This window comes from Triturus cristatus, chromosome 7 (assembly GCF_964204655.1).
Source record: "Triturus cristatus chromosome 7, aTriCri1.1, whole genome shotgun sequence".
NCBI classification, from domain to species: Eukaryota; Metazoa; Chordata; class Amphibia; order Caudata; family Salamandridae; genus Triturus; species Triturus cristatus.
The window spans coordinates 985100098-985109896 of NC_140590.1; the positions used below are offsets into that span (position 1 = coordinate 985100098).

General features: G+C 48.2%; 1 long non-coding RNA gene across 1 annotated transcript in view; it reads right to left on the bottom strand.

Moving 5' to 3' along the window:
- The window catches only part of LOC146810959 (uncharacterized), a 31020-nt gene extending 21636 nt beyond the window's left edge, over positions 1–9384 (bottom strand). Inside the window, exon 1 of the long non-coding RNA XR_014965758.1 lies at positions 9287–9384. This is a non-coding gene — a long non-coding RNA (uncharacterized LOC146810959). The remainder of the gene's footprint in view (positions 1–9286) is intronic.
- Between the last annotated feature and the right edge of the window lie 415 nt (positions 9385–9799).

Consider the following 9799-nt stretch of genomic DNA (forward strand, 5'->3'; position numbering starts at 1 on the left):
TCAATGGGTCCTCCCACAAATTGCTCATCCCCATGTCAGTCAAAGTGGTTTTTACGTTGCCCAACCAAGAGATCTTACGTGAGCAGTTCAACATCCTAACTTCAGAAACAGCTTTGGCATACAGTGAAAGATCTGGAGTAGTCCAAAGCCTTCTCCAAAATGCCATCGGTCTAAAGCGGACTAGCGCCTCCACACTATGGCAACCCAAATCTAGATTTAAAGGACTGAGTGGTGTAGCTTGCGGGAGGCCTATTAATGTTCTCACAAATTTATTTTGCGCTAGCGTCATAGGTGAGAAGTCCTCAAAGCCCCAAAGTTCAGCACCATATAATATAGAGGTTCTGATTTTAGAATTATAGATCCTGAGAGCTGGGGCGATGGGCTTGATCTGCGAGAGCCTCTGCTCTTTTATCAATACACCAGCTAATTGTGCATGTTTAAGGGCCAGCATATCAATCTGGGGCTTCCAATTTAGTTTCCTACCTAGTGTTATCCCCAGGTATGTAAATACATCAGTCTGATCCAATAAAACATTATTCATGTATACTCTCACTTTTATAGCTTTGTATCTGTGGAGCACCATGAACGTTGATTTCTCCACATTTACCACTAGCTCATGGTCGCGGCAAAACACCTCAAAGCGGGACAAAGCACCTGCAAACCCTTTTGGGTCTTTGATAAAATTAGGGTGTCATCAGCGAACATAAGAAGTGGTATCTTCATACCGGCTAATGTTGGGGCATCAGTAGGATAAGTGGAAAAATACTGGACAACCCTATTAATAAATAAAGAAAACAAGGTCGGTGTCAAGACGCATCCTTGGCGTACCCCTTGGAAACAGGGAAATTATCTGTAACATTCCCCTGCGTTCCCCAACTCACCTGTGCATAGTTTGAATCATGCAGTTTAACTAGAATGGTCAACAGTTCCAATGGCATCCCCATATCCATAAAAGCTCTCCACATTTTAGTGCGGGGGACCAGATCGAATGCAGATTTGAGATCGATAAAGGCCGCATAGATTGTCCCCCCTCCAATACACACCACCCGCCAATAAATGAGCACAAACCTAAAAACCTGATCTATGGTGCTAGTATGGGGTCGAAACCCCACCTGAAGTGGTGTTAAAATATCTGTATCTTCTATCCAGGCCGGAATTCTACCCAAAACTAACCTAGCAACAACCTTCTGAATGGAATCTATGAGGCTTATTGGCCTATAGTTGCCTGGTAGTGAGCGATCTCCTTTTTTATATATGGGTAAGATTTTGGCACCTGACCATGTATCCGGAATAGGGGCTCCACTGACAATAGCATTGGCGAGTATCTTAATATAGGTTACCCAGTTTTCTTTGTCGTGCATGAACAATTCTGCCGGTATACAATCAGGACCTGGAGCCCTTCCTCTCGGGATCGATTGTAATACGGATTCGACCTCGAGACTGGTAAAACATAGAGTGGTGATTGGTTTGGACCATTGAAATAAGTCGCACTGCAGTTATTGGCAGTGAACTGGGCCTCATAATGTGAAGCCCACAGTTCAGGAGCGACATGATTGATTGGTATCTGTGTGGGTTCGCCTCCACCCCATTTTACAAGCTGCCAAAATTGGACCATGTTTTTCCCTTTACTAGCTGCTAGCAGGTCTTGCCAGCGAGCCTCATCCCAATCCTTCTTTGCTTGTGATTGGGTTTTCTTATACCTAGCCCGTGCCTTTTTAATATCAACCATAACTTTTGATCTAATGGCCCTTGATAATACCCTATATGCCTCTCTGCAGGATTTATTATACCATGAGGCTGCCTTTGCACGGGACTTTGACCTAGGTTTGTTGGTTTTGATAAAAAAACTTTTTAATTTCTTAAACAGGTCATTATGGACATGAAGGACAATAGAATTGATGTCCTCCTGGGAATCACAATTATGAAGAGTGGTTATCGAATGGGCAACCATTGTCGTCATCTGTTCCAGATCCTCGTCGGTATTAATAAGCCTGGACCATCTAACTCTCCTCAGGTCATTTGTGAGCGTTACCTCTGCTGTTACATGTTCAGCGGCCCTATTAATAAAATTGGATAAACATGGTGCCTGCAATAATAATACCAGCGGGTTGTGGTCACTTTCAATCCGTTCCTGCACTGACATATCCAAAAGGGATGTCCAGAATTCTATTTTGAGGAATATATATTCTATGCGGCTACTTCTCAGGCCGTTATTGAAAGTATGAGCACCCTTTCTGTCAGACTGCGACCTCCGGTTGACTGCCCTCAATCCCTTTTCCAGGCACAACCCTTTTAACTTTAGTGCGGCCTGAGTCCATTTTTTAATGGGGCACAGCTCTAATTGCGGAATATTCCACTGTGCGTCCTCCTCTATACTAAGGTTACCATTGTCATAGTCCAATGGCTCAAAGGAGCAGTTAAAATCTCCTGCTATTATCATGTTACAACTTCCCCGCAGGCTTTCTATAAACCTGTCGAGGAGGGTAACTACATTGGATCCCTTACTACCCGGCAATCCCCTTGCATATTCATTAATAATCATGACATCAGGTTCCTGCGTCTTCCGAAGCCGAATGGCCATGATGTCCGGACTATCAATGTGTACTTCCTCCACCGTGTAACCCACTTGCTGACTAACCCAGCAAGTAAGACCACCAGTGCAGCTTTTGAAAAATTTAAGAAACGGGATGATACATTTTGGCCAGAGACTATGTTTCTTGAAATACCCAAATGTCATAATTGTCAATATAGGCTGACCATTCGGTTGAGGTGGTTTTAGAGGATAATCACGCTATATTCCATGAAACAATAGACAGATGTGGGTTTGAATGCCCTTCGGTTGAATTGCTACTATTAGTTTGGAGATATGATACGTGGTCATCAACCCAACTTGCCGAACTAGGAGTGCTAGGTGGTATAGGGGTTTCAACAAGAAGAAGTTTAGTTTGACCTTTCACTCCCACTCCAATGCTTGTGCCCACGTCTATTCTACATGCACCCTCTAGAGTATCTAGGCTACAGACATGTACAGCCTTCACCTTGGAGTTGACTTTAGCATTAAGCAATCCAACTGGATCATAGGTGAACAATCTAAAATCAAACCCTATCTGGCCCTTGGTGTCTCGATTTCCTGATGAAAGGGTGCAAACCGATGATCCAATTCAATCTATGTCTTCCAAGGAATTAAGGATATCAAAACGGTTTCTTGTGGTGACCGAATAGTTATGCTGACCATATACTTGGGATGCCCCTCTGCTTTCGCTGTACCTATTAACACTAGTTGGTTGATAGAAAAAACCCAAGGGAAGGATGTTAATGTCATTCACCTTAATGTAGCAGTTCCTGGACCTCTACAATATATGCTGGACCAGGTTTGGTGACCTGAAATTTAGGACCACACAGTCACCGGGTAGAGACTTATATGATTTCCAAACCCCGGGTACTCTGCAGGCCATTTTAAATTCAGAAAATAGATGATCGTTTAGGCCAGTCCTGTTACTCAGTCGATGTATGGCCTTGTTCCTTAACATTGACCAGTGTTCCTGTGCATTGGAGGAGAGCACTGGAACGTTAGCCAAAACTACTGTACGTGGTGTAGCTTCGGGGGGGAAAGATATAGAGCATTATGAGAAGTCTGAATACTAGCAGCGGAAGACTGGAGGGGCCGTGTACTAGTGCCACTATTCCCTTGCTGTAATGTCAAAGGCAAAGATGTACCTCCTTGGGATATGTTAATAGGCTGTGTTATCTCTGGGATTATCACTAACGGAGGTGGGTGTGGCAGGCGTTAGTTGGTGATTCCCTTAGGACTGTTTCAGCCCCCCTTGGCGGTTGCATTGTGATCCCACCACCCTTGTGCCCATTAAGATTAGTTGAGGGGGTGCTAAGGATACCCTGCTCTATTTTATTGAGTCTCTCTTCGATCGAGGTCAACTTCTTTAATAGAGGGCTGATCAAAACTGTAATTTTCAGTTCTAACCGTTTACAGAGATCATCCACACTGAACGGGAGAAGAGAGTCAATAATGCCAGTTGGAGGACATATATTAGTTGGCATGTTGGTTTGTTGGCTAATATTGTTTCCATTCGGAACTACCTTCCGTTTGGCAGCTCTAGAGGGCAAAGGGTTGGATTTTTGTGGCCCACGGGCTTTCCTTTTTTATATGGGCAGTTCACAGCTTGTAGCCTGACTAGACTTCTGACCCCTAGTAGTGACCATAGAGGTGCTAGGAGAACAAATCGGCCTAGGTGAAGTAGATAGCACAGCATTTAATTGTACTAAAGAGGGCTGGCTAGGATACGGTGTGATGTCATCTATGTGGTTTAACGGGGATTGAGTAGCAACTGCATTGGTACTAAGAGTGCCAAGAGATGTCTGGGGCTCTAACAATAACCTTCGTTCTGTTATTTGGATTTCATGCATTAGCGCTGATTCCGCCCTGGAGAGAAAAGCATCAAGAGCACCCACAACCCCCATATCCACTCCCGCCTTACGTTTACTCATGTTTCCAGTCCCTAGCAACCAATATACACACGAAGCCTCTTATTTGTGTTTCACACAACTGATGCTTACTGTTCTAACGTTTGGTGGAATAGCGTCCTCCAATCTCTATCAGGCTCAAGATTGCCTCTTGAAGCGTGTGAACGCGTGGGAGTGTGATCACCCTAGCAATGAGACGCTCAGGCAGTACTGGTGTTCGTGGGGATGTTTAATGGTCAGGTACTGTATAGAAACGTTTAACAGAGAAATACCAGACCAAGGCCGTATTAGGGAGCTGTACACTGTCCTTTCTTTTGTCCAAAAGGAAGGGGGGGGGGATAATGTCCAGGTAATTCGAGAGCCCTCTCTCCTTTGGTGTAGGTGATGTCCAGGTCTGTTCCTCCTCTATTTCTGTCCGTCTCACAAGGAGGGAAAACCGGAGCAGTGACCCTCAAAATAAAGAGAATAAAAACAAACTCAATAAAGCTGTCCTCCTTATCCTGAAATACCGTCAGCCGTCACCCGGGATGTGAGTTCAGGGTCCCCAGGGTTCACACGTGCGAAGAAGGTAGTGTGCTGTTCCCCTTTTATGCAGTTAGGCGTAGATGCTTAGTGTCCCAGTCTCCACCACCCTGTGCTGAGGTATTTAACAAAAGGTACTTGCCTTCGGCCACGGCCCTCCTGGGTCGTGGCAGTAGGGTCTTGCCGCCCTCCTCCTCCTTGGGTCGGTCAGACCTGCAGGCGGCACCTCTAGGCGGTAGGGTCGTGTCTTTTGCTCTTCTCTTGTGCTCACACTGCACCTGGAGCTGGGTCTCCCGTTTCTGCAGGTCTCTCTTCCCTACTTCTCTGTCCTTCGCAGTAGCCTCCCCGTCTATTGTCTCCTCGGCGAAGTCCTCTTCTCTTTTCCCGGCGTCGGCGTTTTCCTCTCCTCCGATCTCGGCTTCTTCTTCTCCTTCCTCGAACGCGGACGAGGCTTTACTTCCGCCCTCTTGGTATCCTGGAGTCCCCGCAACTAGACCGCTAACCTCCCCTTCTGGGAGACTGGTCACGGGCGCCATCTTGAAAATCCCGCTCGGATGCGCTGCGGGATTACAAGGAGCTATATGCTCCTCCCTCCCAGGAAACAAGGGGTTCTGATGTTGGTAGTCCCGTGGCAAGAACAACGGTCAGCGCTTCAATTTCAGTCTAAGAAACTAAACCCACAGGAAACTCAGCTGCGGTGCTTTACAAAAAAAAAGAAAATAGAGAACACATAATCCCAAACCTAAGACAAGCAAGAAAACCAACAATAGGAGCAACAAAAACCTATGGCAGATGTCCCGAATATATTACACAAAGTTTGGATGAACTAAAACAACAGGGTGACACTTACTACTGTATGCGACAAGTACAAATGACTTCGGTCCATATGTCATATCAAAAGCAAAGACCAAGGGGGGTGGCCCTGCCCTGCCTTTTCCTGTCGCTGACGAGCCCACGACGGCTTTTAAAGCGCCTCCTGGCGCTTCTTGGTGACAGGAAGAGCAGTGTGCCTCAGAGGAAATGCTGGAAGGTGTAGTCCCCTTGTGATGTGGGCGCTGAGAACCAGGCGTGCACAGGAGCCAGCAGGCGAGCGTTGAGGTCCCCCTCGGACCTGTCAGGCAGCGTGTAATTAGGTGGAGGCAAAGAGTCAGCAGCTAAAACAAAAGACCAACGGGACCCGAGAAGCGGGAGCCCGCGACGGCTTTTAAAGCACCTCCTGCCGCTTCTTGGTGACAGGAAGAGCAGTGTGCCTCAGAGGAAATGCTGGAAGGTGTAGTCCCCTTGTGATGTGGGCGCTGAGAACCAGGCGTGCACAGGAGCCAGCAGGCGAGCGTCGCAGTCCCCCTCGACCTATCAGGCAGCTTGTAATTAGGTGGAGGTAAAGAGTCAGCAGCTTTTTATTTCCTCTCGCCGTCCGGATATTCAATCACTTTCCAAATTTTCGTGATCTCTGTGTTCTTTAAAAATTGCCCTTGATCTTTTCGTCAGTTTATGTGATCACTTCTCACTTTTTGAACACTGTGTTTTCACTTATCACACTGAGCATTCATTTGTAAATATTTTAATTGTTTCTGAATAACTTTACTGCTAGGATGAAGTATTCCTAAACAAATCGATTTGGTCATATCCTTTTGAAATCAGTCAACAGCTGCCAGCTCCATGGTTGATTTTAGGTTGGTATTTACAGGTAACCATGAAGGAACCTACAAAGAAGTGTGTACCTGGCTAAGTGCTATGGAGTGTGTCACACTTCACTGCTGCTCCCCGCACTCAATTCGGAATCAGCGTACATCCTGCAAAATTAAGATCACCCCTACCTTGATCCAGCCCAGCGAGCACCCACTGCATATGGCAGGACTGCCTGAACATTGACAAGTGTCGTTGTGGTTGAAAATTGCAAGTGGCGGATCGCTGAGTGGCGGCTGAAATTCAAGATGGCAGCAGTCTTACTGTAATTTGAAAGGCCACAATCCCTGAGGTGGCCTCCTAGTGATGACTGAAAGAGCCACGGGGCACAGCCGGCATCCTGGCTGGTGAATTTGGCATGGGATGCGAACAGCAGGGACCCAGAAGTATGGGTCTCTGGAACAGTGAACGGGTCGGAGATGGGCACGGCTGCGGGTAGTGAGGTAGCCCACTCCGGCACATGGTTGACCCCAACCGAGGAGACTGCACAGTCATCACACAGAGGAGCACTGGTGAGTATGGGACCAGTGACTCGAGGGAGTGACAGGCAGACTGACGTGGTCACGTGGGAGAGAGATGGTCTGTCCTTGTGAACACTGCATGAATCTGAAAAGTAATTTTACTGCCTGGTGTGCCCTGGTCGGCAACAGAGGGCTGGTGCTGCTGGAAAACCGGCCCGCAACAGAAGTGCCTGGGATCGCCTCTTATGCTGGATTGGTTCCCTTATGGGTGTGCAGATGGACTGGGGGATAAGACTGAGAGACGAGGCAATCCCCAGGTCCTGGGACACCCCCCTCCTCAGGCCTGGTCCTTGGTTTAGGAGGGTCCTGTATGGGCAGCTTGAACATGCAACTGGCTGAGGCTGAAAATCTCTGGGCCCACACGGTGACGAGGTCAGATTGCTAGAATATAAGACTGAGTTGGCACCGCCCGGGGTCTGGGCCAAAATATATACACAGCCATAGCTTTTGCAGCCAAGGTGCGACAAAGGCTGTAGGTGCCCAGCTCCAGACAAGCCTGCAGAGGCATGATCAGATGAAGACCCAGAGTCGGAGAGTACATTGAGAATGTTTGAGACTGCTTTGGAAGGACATTGTAGTGTTGCACTGGATACTTTCTAGTATCTCAGCAGAATCTTGGTTAGTCAGCAACCCCCTTGTGGGAGTGGACACACATTCATCTTACACCCACCATCACAGTCGTCACGAGTAACGGGACCCTGCTAATAAAAGGGCTTGGGTGCACGTGCTCGTGGCCAGTTCCAGTATTCATATACACTGCGTCTGTGTCCTTTTTCGTTATCATGTGGGCCTGGGGCCCATGATGCAACATGGGCGACGAGGCGGAACTGACCCCACATGCTTGCTGAAAGACGCTCCAAGTTCCTGGTGAGGGTGAAGAGTAGACTGAGCAAAAGGCATTACGGCATCTGCTGCTATCACAACGGTGCTGGGTGGACTCTTACACCAGCATTGCACAGAGAGTCTCTCACCGGCTTCTAGAGACGAGAGCCTGCATCTACATTAACAGCAGCCTGTAACTGGTATGCGGCAGACAGTATGGGGCTCGAGAACAGCAAGGTGCCAGCACTACCTTGTGATGCCAGCAGCAGGGGGAAGGAACGTGGATCGTCCGCTGCCTCTATACCCGGAAGCATCACTTCCCCTTCAGAACAATGCACGGAGCCACGACTGTGCCCCATAGGTACACCAGCAGCACTGGGCGCTTTGCAAGCGGCGGGCCCGACTGGAATTTACATTGAAAATATGCTGCACTGCCAGCCAGCAGAACTAAGAGGTACCGATCGTCCCGCAGTGGCCCAGTTGCCCCAGAACCAAACAGAAGAAACTGGCTGAAGCATCCCCTGTCTGTCCTGCAGCAAGAGAAACACCCCGTAGTGTGAGGCAGACTGTCCTGACCTCCAGTATTAAAGTGGTAACATCATCACTTACTTAGGTGATTCGTGTGCAATGGCCTGACCTAGTCTGACTTTGATCAAGTGAATGGCCACCTCGCCGTACCCACAGTGCGATCCTCACTGCCCTGGCTGCTGCCATCCGTCACAGAGAGTAGGATTTTATTATTGGCACCGGCAGCGAGGAACACCAGCATCTCAAGTACACCCTGAGGCCCGCAGTATGAGGAAAGTTGTTGCAGCCTCCTGCAACGCCTGATAGAGACAAGCAAGGCCCACAGGAAGAGCTGCCTGGACTCTCGGATCACCGGCAAAGCCACATAGTGGCCAGTCAGAGGTACCGCGTTGTAAGAAAAATAAAAAGGAGTCTACTGCACAGCACCAGATTCCATAAAGTGACGTAAAGTAAGGCAGCCTCAGCGTTATCAACCACCTTTTAAAATTCAGGCCCGTTCAGCCCCACTGTAGTGTGTAGCATCTCATGGAGGCATCCTCGCGCTGGAGACAGCGCGTGGATGTCTTGTGTATGTAAAGCATTGTTCAAACCTTGTTTCATGATCAGGCTCTGAACGATGCGTGCCAGGATTCTGTTAACGTTAATCAGTTGATGGAGATCCTGGTATGCAGCGGGAGCGCTCGGTCATGGGTGCTCAATTTAATGGAACAAATCCATAAGTTACTTACCTCTAACCTTCCTGCCTCGTCCTTCACTTCATTTGGGGACAACCGGGGGAGCCCACGCGCTCAGCACCCACCAGCCGATTTTTAAAGATTTCTCGATGGCCTGCACAACGATCCGATTTAAATCTTCGTCCCTCAATCTCCGGCACGGTGCACAGCCTTAATTAGCGTGGCTCGCACCTTGCCTGCAATAACTCGGAGCTGCTCTCTTTGCTTGATGTCACCGGCAGCTCAACCCGGCATTACGTGTCGAAGTCATCACGCAGGCGGCCATATTGGATTGGGCTGCTTGCACTATTACGATGCTACAGCCTTGCCGCTTCCAGCCATTCAACGATACAGGTAGGATTTAAGCCTCTCCACGCCTACGGTGACAGGCACACCTTACTACTTTCATTTAAAATTCCGCATTTACATATTTGGAGCCTTCAAGTTCGGTGAAGGGCTCATCTTGTTTAAACATTTTCTATTTCCTTATTTGGAGCCTTCAGTTTCGGTGATAGGCTCACCTTGTTA